Genomic DNA, 19623 nt, shown 5'->3' with positions numbered 1-19623 from the left:
TTTCCAATTAAGCCCCAGGATTTTGGCCAGTCCCTGACTTACCTGGGCATCAAATGCAGGGCTGTTTTCTGACCCGATTACCTTGGGCACCCTGAACCTCGGGAAGATGTCTTCTAGTATTATTTTGGCCACCACCTGAGCAGTCTCCTTCTTGGTAGGAAAGGCTTCAACCCATCCTGTAAATGTATCTATGAATACTAATAAGTATCTGTATCCATACCTGGCTGGTTTTACCTCAGTAAAGTGCACTTCCCAGTAACTCTCAGGACGGTCTCCTCAGAGCCGTTTGCCATGAGGTAGCTTGCTGGGCTGGGCATTCACCATCTGGCAAGACTTGCATTCTTTTACAGTTGTATCTGCAAGCTCCCTGAGCTTCATGATGTAACATGGTGAAGACTGGACAAGAGTTTTTACATGTTTTGGGCCCAGATGAATCAACTTGTGAAGGTGTTTGAGAAAAATGGTCGTCTGTTTTTCAGGGAGAATTCTTTTTCCTTCTGAGGTTTCCCGGATCCCCTCTGGAGTCTCCAGGCGAAATCGTAATCTGTCCATTTCCTCAAGGTCTAGTTCTGAATATTCAAAGTTCCTAATAGAGGGGTATACCACATCCTTAGGGTGAGACCTCAGTTTTTTCCCCAACAAGGATAGGACGTTAAATCCTTGAGCCGCCCGCTTGGCTTTCCTGTCAGCCCTTCGGTTTCCTCTGGCAACTTTTGACCCCCCTTTTTGGTGTCCGGGGCAGTGAATAATTGCTACTTTCTTAGGAAGGTGAACAGCCTCTAACAGGCTTAGAATTTCTTATTTTTGATTTCCTACCCTGCCGAGGTGAGCAGCCCCTGCTGCCAGTAGATGGCCCCATGGTCATGGGCAGTAGCGAAGGCATACCTGCTGTCAGTGTAGATGTTAATTTTTTTTTCCTTCTGCCAACTACAGAGCCTGAGTAAGAGCTAGTAAGTCAGCCTTCTGAACTGACGTCCCCTCGGGTAGGCTGCTTGCCCAGATAGTTTGTTCATCATCCACTACCACAGCCCCGGCTACCCTTTTACCTTCTATTATGTAGCTGATTCCATCAGTGAACCAGGCCAGTTGAGCGTTTGGTAAGGGCTGGTCTTGGAAGTCCCTTTGGGTCCCTGTTTCTTCTGCCAGTATCTCTTGACAGGCATGCAGCACATTCTCCTGGGAGGACGTGTCAGGTAGTAGGGTAGCTTGGTTGAGAATGGCAGGCGGCCTGAACTGGATCCTGTCTCAATTCAGTAGGAGACTCTGGTAATGCATCATGCGGGCATTGGACAGCCACCAGTCAGGGGGCTGTCTGATGATGCTCTCCAAGGATTGAGGGGCAATGACCATTAGCTTTTGTCCCATAGTTAATTTGTCAGCATCTTTCACCAATATCACCACTGCTGCCACGGACCTCAGACAGGCAGTCCAGCCACTAGCAACAGGGTCTAGCTTCTTGGAGAGGTAGGCTACCAGCCTCTTCCATGTCCCTAGAGGCAGGGTCAGCACCCCTCGGGCTACTCCCTTCCTCTCATCCACAAATAGGATGAAGGGTTTTGCTACGTCCAGCAATGCCAGGGCTGGGGCAGACAGTAATGCCTTCTTGATGTCATCAAAGGCCTGCTACTGGTCGTTACTCCACTCAAATGAGGCACCCTCTCTAGTCAGAGGATAGAAGGGAGCTTCCAGGGTAGCAAACCCACGGATCCACAGGTGGCAAAACCCTGCAGTCCCTAAAAATTCTTGCACCTCTTTTTGGCAGATCTGGGCCTTCTTGGCGGAGGACCGATATCCTAAGTGGGAAAGTTCTTCTAGCAGTAGTCCCGTGCCCCATTGGCATTCCTCCTCTGTGGCCCTGGCCAGTAGTAAGTCATCTACATACTGCAGAAGTGTTACCTGGGGACGGCTGGCATGGAAGTGGTCTAAATCTTGGTGGAGAGCTTCATCGAAGAGGGTCGGGGAATTCTTGAACCCCTGGGGTAATCGGGTCCAAGTCAATTGTCCTGTTGTCCCAGAATCAGGGTCCCTCCACTTGAATGCAAAGATGTTTTGGCTGGAAGGGTGTAGTCGCAGGCAGAAGAAAGCATCCTTTAAGTCCAAGACAGCATACCAAATATGATCCGGGGGAAGAGAGCTCAGAAAGTTGTAAGGGTTAGGTACAGTGGGGTGGATGTCCTGTACTTGCTTGTTTACTTCTCTTAAGTCCTGTACCGGGCGATAGTCTCCTGTGCCAGGCTTTTAACAGGTAACAGGGGAGTGTTCCATGGTGACTGACACTTCACTAGAATACCTTGCTGAAGGAGGCGCTGGATATGGGGCCTAATTCCTTCCCAGGCCGCTTTAGTCATAGGGTATTGACCTACAGCTACAGGAGTAGATGTGGCCTTAAGCTCTATAACTATGGGTGGTCTTTCTGCGGCTAGTCCTGTTCCAGCCATTTTGGCCCACACCCCTGGATACCTGTTCAACCAATTATTTATGTGACATATTTTTGCTCCCTGTCTTTCAAAAAGTCTATGTTCATCATCCAGGTGCATAGTCAGGGCAGTAGTTATTCTCTTGCTTTGGGTCACCTCTAGGCCATCAGGGGCGAAGGTAATCTGAGCTCCCATTTTGGTTAGAAGATCTCTCCCAAGGAGAGGTGCAGGACACTTGGGGATCAATAGAAATGAGCGGGTTACTCGTCCCGTTCCTAAGTCTACCGTTCTTTGGGTAGTCCATGAGTACTGCTGGTGCCCTGTAGCTCCTATGATCCACAATTTCTTGTGGGAGATGGGCCCAGAAGGTTGAAGTAGGACTGAGTGTTGAGCCCCGGTATCTACCAAAAACTCAACTGGCTTCCCCTCCACCTCTAGTGTTACCCTAGGCTCAGGGAGGGGTTCCGAGCCCCGTCCCCACTAATCTTCTTCTTCTTCTAGGGCTAATACTTTCTTGGAGGGCTTGGTCTTCTTCTTAGGACACTCTCTAGCCCAGTGACCTCTCTCCTTGCAGTAGGCACACTTATCCTTGTCTAATGGAGTGCGGTTGCCCAGGTTACCTGACTCTTTTTTAGCCCTGCCTTGTGTTTGTTCCTGGCCTTTCTCACCTATTACTGTGGCCAAAATCCATGTTAGGTTCTTCTCCTGCTTATGATCCCTTTTGTTTTCTCTTTCCTCTCTCTCCTTTCCATTCCTTTGCTCCTTCTCTTCCTCAGTTTCCCTCTTATGATACACTTTCTCTGCCTCCTTAACTAAATCCTGTAGGATATAATCTTGTAACCCTTCTATTCTCTGCAACTTTCTCTTAATACCTATTGCTGACTGCCCTATAAAAGCCATGGCCACGGAAGCCCTTTGACCCTCAGAGGTAGTGTCAAACGGGGTGTAGCGCCTAAAAGCTTCCATTAAGTGCTTGAGAAATACTGACTGGGGTTCTATGGCCCCTGGATAACCTCTCTTACATTAGCCAAATTAGTGGGGCATCTCACTGCCCCACAGAGGCCGGCCACTAGAGTCTGGCGATAGACTGTCAGTCACTCCCTACCTTCTGCCATGTTGAAATCCCAGTCAGGCCTGGAGAGGGGCAAGGCAGTCTCAATGATGTTGGGGAGCTGGGTGGGTCGTCCATCTGCTCCTGGTACATTCTTCCTTGCCTCCAATAAAATCCTCTCCCTCTCCTCAGGAGTGAAAAGGGTCTGCAGTAGCTGCTGGAAATCATCCCATGTGGGCTGATGAGAGAACATTAAAGACTCCACCAGCCTGGTTAAGCACTGGGGGTCCTCTGAAAAGGGAGGATGTTTAGTTTTCCAGTTATACAAGTCTGCGGAGGAAAAAGGCCAGTACTGGAGGGGCTGAAGAGGGAGCCGGTCCACCATCTGTTGCCACCGGCGGGGGCCCATAATCCCTTAGGGAAAGGGCAATGATGGTGTCGGGAGTTATTCTGCGGTGGCTCCTGGTACCCCGTGCAGGCCCCGTGGTGCCCTGCATGGGCCCCAGCAGAGACTCATTAGGGGGAGCAGAGGGGGTGACTGCAGTGGTTCTTCTGAAGCTCTTCCTGACCCCCTACAGGGACCGAGGCGGGAGGATATTGGAGAGGTGAGTCAAGGAGAAGGTGGTCAGCCTGGGTTTTGGGATAAATGTTCTTGGGGGTGTCTGAGTGACTGGATTTTCCCCCAGAACTGGGAGATTGGGTGACTAGGATTTGTGCGGGTGGCCGGGGCTTAGGTTTTGCAACCCAAGGTCGAATCCAGGGGGGTGGATTTTGCATTAGATTCTGCCAGACCACGATATAGGGCTGCTGATTCAGATGGGCTCCAGGTTCCTTCTGAAAAACAATCTCTTTAACAGCAAGAATGACAGATAGATTAAAAAGGTTCCTTCTGCTGGCCATCCTACATTAAAAGCAGGCCATTTTGAGGAGCAGAAGGTCCGCCATGGGCCTTTCTTGATCTCAACTGATAGGTCGCAACCTCTTCCCTTAACTTCAGCCCAATGGTCTAATGTCAGACTAAGAGGGGTTGTCACAGTCTGTCCCATCATCAGTTCGTACATCGTTAGAAACACAAACAACAAAAATGCTACAGACACAAGGACCCACTTACCCCACCTTGTCCGCCACAAAAATGCAACAGAATCAGACGGGCACGATCTTGACAATCTCTGATCCAACAATTGAACCGGATCAATGCCCTTAATGTAGGAGACTACCAGGCGTCCCTGGCTCTCCTCCACCCTCGGGGCATCCCCCAGGGCTGCAACCTGAGGCCCTCCAGGCACGTCTACCAACCACTGTTCGGCCACTCTCAGGATTTGAGGAATGGCTGCGAAACCGAAAGTGTGCTCACAGGACCAGACCAAATAAAAAAACACAACAAAGACAGACAACCTCGGGGTACCCCTTCTTACCTCCAAGGTTGACTCCACAGATGAGAGGGGGCCGTCAGATCCCGGATGAGCCCCCAAATGTAAGACCCCCAAACAGGAGACCCTAACTCTGTCCCATGGATCGAAGGCAACCCCAATCAACCGCAGGAGGCATCACTTGATGCAAACAGCAAGAGGCTTTTATTCCAGCACACTGGGACCCAACTCGTGACTCATGCAGGAGTGAAGGAATTGAGTCCCTACCAGAAAATCTTACAAGCTTATAAAGGCAGAAACCACACATTGGGAGGGGTTGCACACGGAAGGGGAAAAGGGGAACAAAGCTGCCTGGAAATTCCAAAGTGGGTCTGGGTTTGCTGATAACATACAACATGTTTCACAATGTTTTACAACAGGGCATAGATTCTTGTCAACAGTTTCTGGTAATCTTATACCCTGTGTATCTTAACTGTCTGAGCACTGTCTTGCTCAATTTACTCTCTGTTTGGGGATGTTTCCTGGAACAGCTTTAAGGGCTTTGTTCCCATCACTGGGAGGGAGACCTGAGGGAGTTGAAATAAAACAGACAGCTTTAAAAAAATGTCCATTCTTTCAAGATGACTCATCTCTCTGACTTGTCTTCCAGGGACATCCTGCTGGTAATCTGCCTCGCCATCATGGAGTACCTGAACTCTAACACCTACAAGCTAGGAAGCAAAACAAAGTGATTTCCATCATTACATTTTCCATTTAAAAATGGAATATTCCTCTTATTGTGAGATCCCTCCAAACTACCAGCAGCGAATTTACCACAGTGAACACCCCCACCAGCGTTTATTCTATTTTACCAAGACCTTTGGCCCAAAGGGACAAAGGGAAAAATAAAAAAAGGACAGTGGGGGCCCCTGGGCCACCATCCGATTCTCTGGTACCCTGAGATTGTCTGGGTTTTACCCAGACACTGCTGGATTTCACAAAAGCACCCTCCCACCTGGGCTGTCCTGGGTCCAGCAGGCACGGCCAAGGCCCCACCTCATGATCCCCAGAGTGCCAGCCATTTCCTGGGAGGCAGGTAGTGGACACGCACTATGCTGTGGCAGTGGCTGTAGGTGGTGGTGTCCCCAGGGGGCGCTGCCAGCGTTGTTCCTCATGGTGCAGGGTGGGTGGTGATGGTACCTTCTGATTTCAGCAGTGCTTGAGCAGCTTCAGGCTTTCAGCGTTCACATGGACAGAGCGATATTGTTGGGCTTCAGGGCAAGAAGTCTGCTGAAGGGAAGCTTGTGCCAAAGAGCTCTCCCTGGACAGGCTAGAGAAGGTACTGTGCACTCCATGCAACCCTTGCTTTCTGTGACTGTTCTCCTTCAGGTCATGCTGTGGTTGAACTTTGTCACTATCCCTAGACCTTATGGACAAGAAGAACTGAGTGGGGTAGGGCATGCTAAAACTCTATGTTTCTGGATCCACATTGAGCCTGATGAATGAAAGCTACACCGGAGCTTTTACAGGGGAGGAACTCTGGGAAACGTGGTTTATATTGTGTTTCATCAATTTCTTATTAGGAGAACATAGAAAAGCACAGGGATGATGATTGTAAGCTCATGATCCACAAATGACAGATGTTGAAGATGGGGTTCAGACTTTGGATCAGCAAGCTTTCCTTTATTCTTCTGCAAAGTCAATGAATCAGGCATGGGAGGGCCCATTTTCTGGGTATGGAGATGGCCTGCAGGTTACAGAAGGAATCTGGGTTTTATAGTTTTGAAGATTTTGGACATGCAGATTGCACAGTCAGGGACTTAATTTTGCTGGTTAAATTTTCACTTAGGAGGGTAGTTGTAAAAAGGTTAAAATTCATTCTTATCTGGGGAGATAGGAGTTCAGATCCTGAGGGAAGAGTACTCAAATCTTGCCCATTGCTTTTCTTTCTCTGAGATCCATTGTTTACCAGAGTTTTGATAATTTTCTGTGCCTCCATTTAGGACTATTTTGCAGTGGAGAACAGTCAAATTTCAGAGTCCTGCATTCAGTATCCTCCCCTTTCCTTCAGGTCCCATTGTTATTAAGAAAAGATTTACTGGAAGGTTAATGTTTGACTAGTTTCCCCTCCCTTCTACAAGGTGCATGTCTCTTTAATTTTCTTTGGGCGCTATCTTGTAGGAATATTATTTTCCATCACCCTTTGTTGAGGAAACGACAAGATGGCACTCAGAAAGTAGGAGAAACCAGTTTATTTTATGCCGGCGGTCCCAGAGAAGTTTAGCACTCCAAAACTCTAAGCCCTGATCCACAGTTTCTCATAATAATTATGTGTTATTTGACATCATCTTAGACCCATCCTATCATTGGAGATTTTTCTTCTTCTTTTTTTTTTTTCTTTTTTAAATCCTAATCTATGTGACTGAAGTTCTTGTGCATTGTCTCTAACATAAAGCGTGCTCACAGAAGAGAAAAAAAGAAACAGCTCCTCTCACAGACATCTATTACATTTCAGGAGGAATTAATTAGACTCTTAGTGCAGTTATTTATTGGTCAATTCAACTTCCTGGAGAAAGGCTAAGAGAGGGGAGGGAAATTGACCCCTTTCTCAGGTACTGGACTCTGACCATAGGATTTTTTTTTAAATTTATTTTTATTATAAAAAAATGGGATATATATTGTCTCTGTTTGTACATGGAGTAACAGCATACCATTTGCATATTCATAAATTTACATAGATTAATGATATTTGACTCATTCCATTATTTTTCCTCCCCCCCACCCCTCCCACCTCTATTTTCCCTCTATACAGTCCCTCCTTCCTCCATTCTTGTCCCACTCCCACCCCCATTAAGTGTCATCATCCGCTTATCAGTGAGATCATTCCTCTTTTGGATTTTTGAGATTGGCTTATCACCCTTAGCATGATATTCTCCAATTTCATCCATTTGCCTGCAAATGCCATAATTTTATTATTCTTTATAGCTGAGTAATATTCCATTGTATATATATACCACAGTTTCTTTATCCATTCATCAATTGAAGGACATCTAGGTTGGTTCCATAGTCTGGCTATTGTGAATTGAGCTGCTATGAACATTGATGTGGCTGTATCTCTGTAGTGTGCTGACTTTAAGTCCTTTGGGTATAGGCCGAGGAGTGGGATAGCTGGGTCAAATGGTAGGTCCATTCCAAGTTTTCTAAGGAACCTCCACACTGCTTTCCAGAGTGGCTGCACTAATTTGCAGCCCCACCAGCAATGTATGAGTGTACCTTTCTCCCCACATCCTCTCCAAAACCTATTGTTGCTTGTGTTCTTGATAATCGCCATTCTAATTGGGGTGAGATGGAATCTTAGTGTAGTTTTGATTTGCATTTCTCTTATTACTAAAGATGTTGAACATTTTTTCATATATCTGGTGATTGCTTGTACATCTTCTTCTATGAAGTGTCTGTTCATTTCCTTAGCCCATTTGTTGATTGGATTATTTGTATTCTTAGTGTAGAGTTTTTTGAGTTCTTTATATATTCTGGAAATTAGTGCTCTATCTGAAGTACGAGAGGCAAAGATATTCTCCCACTCTGTAGGCTCTCTCTTCACATTGCTGATAGTTTCCTTTGCTGTTTGAAAGCTATTTATTTTGAATCTATCCCAGTTATTGATTCTTGCTTTTATTTCTTGTGCTATGGTAGTCCAGTTAAGGAAGTCTGATCCTAAGCCAGCAAGGTGAAGATTTGGACCTACTTTTTCTTCTATAAGATGCAGGGTCTCTGGTCTGATTTCAAGGTCCTTGATCCACTGTGAGTTGAGTTTTGTGCAGGGTGAGAGATAGGAGTTTAGTTTCATTCTGTTGCATATGGATTTCCAGTTTTCCCAGCACCATTTGTTGAAGAGGCTATCTTTTCTCCATTGCATATTTTTGGCACCTTTGTCTAGAATGAGAAAATTGTATTTATTTGGGATTTTGTCCATGTCCTCTAATCTGTACCATTGATCTACCTGTCTATTTTGGTGCCAATACCATGCTGTTCTTGGTATTATTGCTTTGTAGTATAGTTGAAGTTCTGGTATTACAATACCCCCTGTTTCATTCTTCCTGCTAAGGATTGCTTTAACTATTCTGGGTTTCTTATTCTTCCAGATGAATTTCATGATTGCTTGCTCTATTTCTGTGAGGTACATCATTGGGATTTTAATTGGAATTGCATTGAATCTGTATAGCACTTTTGGTAGTATGGCCATTTTGACAATATTAATTCTTCCTATTCAAGAACATGGGAGATCTTTCCATCTTCTAAGGTCTTCATTAATTTCTTTCTTCAGCGTTTTGTAGTTTTCATTGTAGAGATCTTTTACCTCTTTGGTTAGATTGACACCCAATATTTTATTTTTTTGAGGCTGTTGCAAATGGAGTTGTTTTCCTCATTTCCCTTTCATCTGTTTCATCACTTGCATATAAAAATGCTGTAGATTTATGCATGTTGATTTTATAGCCTGCTATTTTGCTGAATTCATTGATGAGGTCTAGAAGTTTTCTGGAGGAGATTTTTGGATCCTCTAAATATAGAATCATGTCATCCACAAACAGTACAGCTGAAGTTCCTCTTTTCCTATTTGAATCCCTTTAAATTCTTTAGTCTGCCTAATTGCTCTGGCTAGAGTTTCGAGGAAAATTTTGAATAGAAGTGATGAAAGAGGACATCCCTGTCTTGTTCCCATTTTTAAAGGGAATGGTTTCAGTTTTTTCTCCATTAAGAATGATGTTGGCCATAGGCTTAACATAAGTAGCCTTTACAAATTTCAGGTATGTTCCTACTATCCCTATTTTTCTAGTGTTTTCAGCATGAAGGGGTGTTGTATATTGTCAAATGCTTTTTCTGCCTCAATTGAAATAACCATATGATTCTTATCCTTAAGTCTATTGACATGATGGATTACGTTTATTGATTTACGGATGTTAAACCATCCTTGCATTCCAGGAATGAACCCCACTTGATCGTGGTGCACAATGTTCTTAATATGTTTTTGGATACAGTTTGCCAATATTTTGTTAAGTATCTTAGAATCTATATTCATCAAGGATATTGGTCTAAAATTTTCTTTCTTTGGTGTGTCTTTTCCTGGTTTCGATATGAGGGTGATATTAGCTTCATAGAATGAGTTCGGTAGGGTACCCTCCTTTTCTATTTCCTGGAATACTTTGAGAAGTATTGGAATGAGTTCTTCTTTGAAGGTCTTGTAGAACTCGGCTGAGAATCTGTCTGGTCCTGGGCTTTTCTTGGATGGTAGATTTGTAATGGCTTCTTCTATTCCATTGCTTGATATTGATCTGTTTAAATTGTGTATGTCCTCCTGGTTCAGTTTGGGAGGAGCATATGTCTCTAGAAATTTGTCAATGTCTTCGGTACTTTCTATTTTGTTGGAATACAGATTTTCAAAGTAGCTTCACATTATGTTCTGTATCTCAGTGGTGTCTGTTGTGATATTTCCTTTTGCATCATGTATTTTAGTAATTTGAGTCTTCTCTCTCCTTCTCTTTGTTAGTGTGGCTAAGGGTTTATCTATTTTGTTTACTTTCTCAAAGAACCAACTTTTTGTTTCATCAATTTTTTGAATAGTTTCTTTTGTTTCAATTTCATTGATTTCAGCTCTGATTTTAATTATTTCCTGTCTTCTACTACTTTTGCTGTTATTCTGTTCTTCTTTTTCTAGGGCTTTGAGCTGTAATGTTAGGTCATTTAATTGTTGATTTTTCATTCTTTTCTGGAATGCGCTCCATGCAATGAATTTTCCTCTTAGTACTGCTTTCATAGTGTCCCAGAGATTTTGATATGTTGTATCATCATTCTCGTTGATCTCTAAGAATTTTTTAGTCTCCTCCCTGATGTTTTTTGCTATCCATGTTTCATTCAATAGCATATTATTTAGTCTCCAAGTGTAGGAGTAATTTCCTTTTTTTACTTTGTCATTGATTTCTACTCTCAGTCCATTATGATCTGATAGAACACAAGGCAGTATCTCTATTTTTTTGAATTTCCTAAGGGCTGCTTTGTGGCATAACATATGGTCTTTTTTTGACAAGGTTCCATGTGCTGCTGAGAAGAAAGTGTATCCTCTCGTTGATGGATGGAATATTCTATATATGTCTATTAAGTCTAGGTTATTGATTGTGTTATTGAGTTTTATGGTTTCTTTGGTTGGATTTTGTTTGGAAGATCTATCTAGTGGAGACAGCGGAGCATTAAGGCCGCCCAGAATTATTGTGTTGTGGTCTATGTGATTCTTGAAATTGAGAAGGATTTGTTTGATGTACAGGGATGCACCATTGTTTGGGGCATAAATATTTACTATCGTTATGTCTTCCTGATTTATGGTTCCCTTCAGCAGTATGAAATGTCCTTCTTTATCCCTTCTGACTAACTTTGGCTTGAAGTCCACTTTATCTGATATAAGGATGGAAACCCCCGCCTTTTTACTGGGTCCATGTGCATGGCAGGTTTTTTCCCATCCTTTCACCTTTAGTCTGTGGATGGCTTTTTCTATGAGATGAATCTCTTGCAGGCAGTATATTTTTGGGTCTTTCTTTTTAATCCATTCTGCCAGTCCATGTCTTCTGATTGATGAGTTTAGGCCATTAACGTTCAGGGTTATTATTCAGAAATGATTTGTATTCCCAGTCATTTGGCTTATTTTTGGTTTTTAAGTTGGCTTGGTTTCTCCTTTGAGTGTTTTTTCTCTAAGGTAGTTCCTCCCTTTGCTGACATACATTGTTGTTTTTCATTTCCTCCTCATGGAATATTTTGTTGAGAATAGATAAGGTTTCCTGGCAGCTGCCCATCTCGTGAACAGATATCTCTTAACAGCCTTGATAAAACCCAGGGGCCCAATATGTCCTGTTTGTCCTATATTGTCTCTTGAGGGTAGTACCTGTGTGCCCTTCCCTGGGGGGAGGTTTTATGGGCCAATTCCTGAAATGGCTTGTTCATACAACATGGCTGCACAGATGTCACCTTGTTCTCAACACTTGTAATTTGTTTGTATGTATGTTTATGTTTATGCTTTTTTTTTTTTTTGTACTAGTGATTGAACACAGAGGTGCTCAACCACTAAGCCACATCCCCAGCCCTTTTTTATTTTTTACATAGAGACAGGGTCTTGCTGAATTTCATAATTCTTCACTAATTCGCTGAGGCTGGCTTTGAACTTTCCATGCTGACTTTACTTCAAGCTGCTGGAATTACAGGCTTGTGTCACCATGATGGCAGCCTTGCAATTAATTAGCAGAAAATCAAGCATGAAACTCAGGGCTTATGTTAGTCATGGGGCTCTTCATAGTATAATCTTCATCATTTTTTATGTATAGGAAGCTGATCCAAATCAAGAATAAACCTGTTTGAGAAAGGATATGGATGTAGGAAGTCAAGTCTTTCACCTAATTTCTGTAGCTAAAGCACCCTGTGAGATTTGCTTTCCAGGTCTTTCAGTGGGTCTTGTCTTTCTTGTTTTCCCCTTTGTCTTATTTTACTGTGATGAAACTTTTTGCTTAAAATGTCTTTTTAGTAAATGTTCAACATTTTTTCTAATTTCCAGAACATAGCAAAGATGAACTTAATGAAATCAATCCATCTGAGATCCATGGGAAATTTCTTCACTGAAGAGAGTATGTATGGTTCTCTTTGGCATTGCCAATTGCCATTGTAAGTGTGATTACATTATATTTATATTAGAAATAGCATATAGAGAGTATCTGCCCTCTTCATTGTTGTTAATGAAGTAGAGATAATTTCCAGTCATAACAATTTGCTTTAAGGATCATACCAATTGCTATTATTGAAATATATGTACAATCCCCAGCACTGCAAAAAAAAAAAAAAAAAAAAAAAAAAAACAGAGAGAGAGAGAGAGAAAGAAATGTACTTCAGTGTTTCTCCATGGTTCCATGGTGAAGCACAATCTTTAAACAATTCCAAACTGTTGTAGAATAATACTCATATAAAGTACAACAGAAATGAACACATACAAAAATGAGATGAAAACATCCAAGATACACACAATACAAATTATATGTTGGTTTGTGTGGCATTTATTATGAGATGCTGTGCCTGATTCTAAAGGTTGAGTCTGAATATCTGTGCTGAGATTTCTATGACCCAGGCATAGTCTATAGCAACCACACCTACTGTCAACATGTGGAAGGACATCCCTGCAGAATGTGGAGACCCTCTGATAGGATGTCTGGCCAGACCTTAGCAGGGCAATGTTCCCCTCAAGGGAACTGACTGTTTTTTTTTTTTTTTTCTTTTGTGGTGCTGGGAATTGAACCTAGGGCCCTGTGCTTGCAAGGCAAGCACTTTACCAACTGAGCTATCATCTCCCCAACCGCTGAGTGGTTTTTGATGGTAAATTAATAGCTCTTCCCCAATACTTAAAATTCCAATAAATTTTTATTTATATTTAGGTTATCTATCAATATTTGCCCTGTGGTGAATTAAAACTGAGAATTTTTAAAAAAAATACATTCACATAAAATATTTTGTACATATTCGTGTTAACATACATAAAAGTGGCATTGTTGTAAAGATCTGCAAATCTTGAAATTAGAATACAGCTGGATTCCCCTCTTTTTATATTTATGTTCAACTTCTGTCATATAACCTTTGGGAAATCCAACTACATACTCTTAGAAGAACCTGAATGAAAAAGAGTGCACATTAGATTTGGCACTGAGTGTGTAAACTCTGACATAGAACAAAACCACATCCAGTCATTGCTAAACTGAGATTTGATCTATGATGGGCTTATGCTCAACTATGTTGTGCTTCCTGCTCACTACCACCTAATAGGGTGCTGAGTATTTACAGATCACACATCCAGTGGTGTGAGCAAACACCTATGTGATTGAAAATTAGTCTGAGTCTCCTCTCATTCTGCTGGGGGCATATGAAGGTGTATTGTTCATTCATATCCCATCTCCTCATGGCCTCTCTTTGCCCAGGTAGCTCCCCAGGTGTGTGTCTACAAGGTCATCATAATATTTACAGGCGGTATAATATTTATTTTATGCATTAAGAGGCAGTAAATGCATTGTAGGCCTGGCATGGTCACATACAACTGTGATCCCAGTCATTCACAAGGTGCAAACAGGAGCACCACAAATCTGAGGCCAGTCTATTCAACATAGTGACAACATGTATCACAACAAAACATTCTGAGGAGCAGCTCAGTGGCACAGCACTTGCCTGGCATGTGTGAAACCTGGGTTCAACTCCTCCCACTTAAAAAGAAAAGAAAAGATTGTGGAAGCTCTAGACTTGAGTTTTCTACTGGTAATGCCTACTTTAAAAGGAAACAAAATGAATATGTTGCAAATTATCAGGGTTTAAAAAGTCTGATCTTTTAAAAAATTCTTAAAAAAAGGCAATAGCTGTGATCAAATTTTAAATTATCAAAACAAAACTTTAAATATATATGAATTCTGGCAAGTAATATAATGAACTCTCATATATTTACTACTCAGATTGAAGAGTTACACTCCATGATCAATGTTGTTTCAATTAGACTTTTATTCTTTATCCATTTGAATCCTAAAAATAAGCAGTATTTAAATTGAATAAACACTACCAGTATTTCCTTGAGAATGTAGGGCTTCCTGAACTTGGGATACTCTTGCTTCAGTATTCCTGGGGCTGGGGTGAGAGTCATGGTCTGGAGGAGGAACGTCAGGAGAAGGTTGTCTCAAGTTTAAGTCCTGCTGGGTCAGGTGCCTGGTGAGGGGCTGCAGGCCCCCCTGTCTGCATCCCTTGCTGCCCATGTTGGGCCTCTTGCCTTGTGGTAAAGCCTGGTGAGTGCACAGACAGCCTCTGCAGCTTGCCAAAGGGGAGTAGTTTACCCATGAGGCCCTCTGCCTGTACATTCCCCAAACAGTCCATGAAGAAAACCTCCTGAGCTAGGGTGCCATTGCCAAGGCAAGTAGTGACTTCATCGTTACTGAAGTTTATTTAATATAATTTGAAATGGTACATAAAAGGATTTGAAGAGACCTTTATGTTTGACCAAGATGTGACCACTAAATCAGGATGAGAGGCTGAGAATTCTTTTAAAAGCCATCACTTGGCAGGTGGCACAGGCCTGTAGTTCTTGAGCCCTGGAAGGATGAGGCAGGAGGATGAAAGTTTGAGGGTACCCTCTGGAACATAAAGAATTTGTGTCAAAATAAAATAAAAATAGTGCTGGCACTCAGCTGTAAAGATCTCTGAGTTCAATTTTCAGTACAAATTACTTAGCTAAACAAATTAAAGTTAAATCCAGGAAAGAATCTTCTGGAGCTGAATTGGTGGCAGTGCTGCCAAACAGAGTGCTGAACCCACAGGTGGGTGCAGGATTCCAGTGGGCCCAGGAGGGCCTCAGAGACCTGTGACAGTAGAGGCAGGGAGCTCAGAACTTGGACAGGCCTTGTGGAATTAGGCCTGCTTGAGAATCCTCACGAGAATTTAGCAATGCAAAGGGATTCTCAGGCTGAAGGGCAGAGGCTGCCTGAAGCCCTGGATGCTACCAAAAGGCCAGACACTTAAGTGTCTCCAGAGTGTGGTCTCCCACTAGGGATGCCGCTGGGCACCAGAGGGTCAGGAGTAAATGAGATTGGGACAGGAGGAATCATTAAGTGACCAAGTAGTTTTTCATGGCTGAAAAACATGGATGCTGGTCAGGAAGATGTCCCTGGGAGCCAGAGGGACAAGCACAGAAGAGCAGAGCTGCTCGTCAAGTCTAGAGGAAGAGCACTGGAGAGTGACAAGGTGTGGGTAGCCTCTGGACCTTGGAGACACAGAATAATAGGCTAAAAGCAGGTTGTCCAAAACCCAGCTCCAGATGGATCCCCAAAAATATTTCTATGAAGAAAACAGAACTGCAGTCATGTTTATTCTCTATGTTCAACAGACAGCAAGAGGTGTGCATTTGGGACTGATTTTTCAGCATATTCTCTATCTAGCAGAAAGGCCACCCCCTACTGCTCCCTCTTCTGGGCCCCAGAAAGGGAAGGAAAGGAAGGAGAGTGTATGGCCCATTATGCCTGCTGGGACTTAAAGGCACTATGCTGTGTTTTGGGTGTGGTTGGCATGTGCAGCAGGGTCCATTGTGAGTGAAGGCTGTTCTACAGGGTGGCAGCAGGTGGAGGTGGGACATCTTTGAAGCTTGGCCTAGTGGCTAATCACTGAGTGAGTGCAGCCACCCCAGGAAGGGGGTGCTCTGGGACTCTGTGTAGTGCTGGTAGGCTTCTGGCTGCTGTGTCCAAAATGTCTGAGAAAAATGTACAGAAGTACATGGTTATTTGTTTTTGGTTTTTAGAGGTTCAGTCCACAGTTGACCAAGGCCATTGCTCTGGGCCCAAGTTTAGAACATGGTAGCAGAATTACATGGTCCAAGAAAGCTCAGCCCATCATACAGGAGGTCAGGAGGGGGGAGGGGCAGGCCAAGGGGAGGAGCTGCAATCCACAAAGTCTTGGTTCCTATGACCTACTCCGTCCAACCATACCCCTGCTTATAGTGATCATCTAACTTTTCATTCATTTATTAATTCATCAAACGGATTAATGCCCTGACTAGGTCTGAGCTCCTGTGACCTCATCAGTTCACCTCTGAAGGTCCCACATGTGAGCTTGGTGGACAAATCAGGTCCACACCATGCTGGTCACTTTCCACCCATAGATACTACAGGCCCCTGGAATACAGATCCCCTCATCCAGGCAGTATTGAGGGGTGCATTCTATATCTCTTCTCCTCTGCACACCTGGTGGTCTGGTCCCCGAACTGTCGTACTCTGAGTCTTCCACCTTGATACACCTTAATAGGTATCATTGACTGTTTTCTTTTCCTCCCTGGTCCCCATTTATCTTGCTACTGGAGCCTAAATCAGAGGGCTCCAAAACTAAGTCCTTTTTATTTTTTCTTTTGAGATAGGGCCTTGTTAATTTGCTGAGACTGGCCTGGAACTGGCAATCCTCCTGCCTCAGCCTTCAGTGTCCCTGTGCCTTTGCACCTGGCTTTTCTTAGCAAAGCTCTGTGTGTGGCAATGTGGATTTATGCAGCATGCACTTCATATCTCCTTGAGTTCCTCCCCTCCACTCAGCTCCAAATCCACCTCCATGTTTCACATGTTTGTAAAGACAGTCAACACCCAGTGCCATATATCTTAGTTCTTTCAGGATTCCGCCACAAATCCCACACCAGGAATCTCATAAACAACAGAAGTTCATGCCCTGGGTTCTGGAGGCTGGAGTCTAAGATCAAGGTTCAGCAGATTGGTAGTCTGTTCTCCCCACCGTGCCTCACCTGTGGTTTGGGCAGAGAGCTCACTGGACCTGAGTATGAGGCATGCAGGAAGTTTCCATGCTCCTTACCTAGTACCTCCCAAAGGCCCTCCTGATAACATTGCATTGAGGTTGAGGCATCAACATGAATTTGGATCATTGCACATTCAGAGTGTAAGAGGGCAGAGGAGAGGTTCAACCACGGTGGCCCCACCTCATGCCTGGTTCAACTGGGTTGTGCTGCCAAGTCTGTCTGGGCAGAGGGTTATCTGATCCTTTGATCCAGTTGGAGACCAGTCCCTGACAGTACACCCATAGATTGAAAGCACCCAGGAAACCACTTCAGATGTGGGAACTCTCACAAGTAATTTTATTAAGCAGACAACCAGAATTTCTACCCTGAAGCGAGAGAGAGAAAGAGAGAGAGAGAAACAGCTGGGAGGTATTCCCGATTAGTGGAATTTTGTGGGCTAATTACAATCTGAACAAAGACTGATGAGAAAGCTTGTGGGCTAAGGATCTAGGTTGTAAAATGGTTTGTTGGGGGGCAGAATAGTGGCACCAGCAACATGGGAGGGAGAGATGGCTGCAGCCTTGTTAACCCATTGTCCCTTCATTGACCACACCTAAACCTCTGCACTTGCACACCCTGCTTCATGAGGCCACCTGTGCCCTGTTGAGGTCCAGAGGAAAGTATACCCAGAGGCCCATTTGTTGAAGTTGGCCCCCAGTTTGTGGTGCTGTTGTTACAGGTAGAACCCTTAGAAGGCAGGGCCTTGTGGGTGGAGGACATGGCCCTGCCACTGTTTGCATATCAGCTTCCATGAGGGGCACAGGCCTCTTCTGCCACACTCTCCTACCATGTTGTACTGTGCTGCCATAGGCCAGATCAGCAGGGTTAGATAACCATGAGGTGAAACCTCTGAAACCTTTTCTCCTGGTGAGCTATTCACCTCAAGTATTTTGTCACAGCAACAGAAACCAGATTTTCATGCCTTTAACCTGAAATAGGCTGAACCCTAGATAGTCCATTAATGACCTTAACTCAGGAAAATCCAGAGACCAGAATGAGAGAACTTGGAGGCCTCCTGCTGCAGGTCTTGATGCAGGAGTCTTAACAGTGTGTGTGCTCTGAGGGGTGCTGGGCACAGGATGGGGAGCCAGATTCCAGGGCAGTCTTCTAGCAGATGGCTGTGAGCCTTTCTTGTCCTGGTTTAATTCTCATTTAAGGCTAAAATTCTTCTTTCCCTTCTTTTGTGGAAGGTGTTTCTGGGCTTGCATGAGAATTTGCTTTAACTCTATTTCCCAGGAGAGCTCTTTACTGCCAGTCTTGAGTAGGGCTTGGAAGGGGGCTAGCTGACTCCCCACCTCCCAGACTATTTCAGACTCCTCCTCCTGCTTGGCCCTATGCCTCAGATCTCCACCTGCCAGACTCCTTCAGAACCCTACATACCTGCCTGACCCTCATGCACCCCATCCCCACATCCCAGACCTGCTTTTTCTTTCCCTGTGCCCACCTTCAGCTGAGACTGTAGCCCCACCATGGAAATTTACCCATGTCTGGGTGCTTCTCCCCAAGCACTACCCACATCCTCCTGGAGACCCCAAAGTGCTGGGGCTGTGACTCACTGTGGAAGGGAAGGGAAAGAAAGGAAGTGGCAGACTAGAGTGCCAGGGGTATTCCCAGGTTTTCCACCAGTCTTGACTGAGCTAGATATTGTTTTCAGAAACCTCTTCCTTCTTCCCACAGAAATTGCCATGCCTTTTCCTTAGAAGCCTCTCCCTGCAACCTGGGTCAGGGCCTCCCATAAAAAGGGAGGGAGGTTATTGCCAGGGCCTCTGATCTCATGGGGCCAGAGGCAGCATTCCCCACGTGCCTTGCCTGTCTTGGTAATACAGAAAAGATCCAGAGTCTGTCAGCCTCCCCTCCCTTTCACCACCCACCCTGGGCATTTGGTTACATACTGGCAGAAACTCTGCTTTTCCTTCCCCTTCCAGGCCTGGTCACCAGGTCCAGGGTGGGAGGGGAGTCAGTAAGAAACTAGGGTGGGTGAGGCTCAGAGACTTCAGAGCCCAAAAGAGCAATTCTGGGTTGAAGGGTGGCCAGGGATGCACACTGCACCACCAGGTTGCAGGCCCCCAGGACCCTTTATGCCAACATGAACATCAACATGCTTGCTCACTACTCCTGGGCACCCTCACACACTCTGTCCTCATGCACACTGTGTATACACACCCCAAATACACAAACTCTCCATTTGCACACTCAACATACACACCCTTTATAGACACTCACTCCTCATGCATACTGTCCACATGGACACTCAATCCTCATACTCATGCACACCCCACAAGCACATTTTCTCATCCATAGTCCACAGACACACTCACTCATCTTGTACAACACACATGAACACTTACTCCTCACACACACTCCACATGGACTCTCATTCCATATGCACACTCCACATGGACACACAAGTCCTCAGCACTCTGCATA

This window comes from Sciurus vulgaris (genome assembly GCF_902686455.1).
Source record: "Sciurus vulgaris genome assembly, chromosome: 13".
Lineage (NCBI taxonomy): Eukaryota > Metazoa > Chordata > Mammalia > Rodentia > Sciuridae > Sciurus > Sciurus vulgaris.
Note: the sequence above shows the minus strand (reverse complement) of the source record.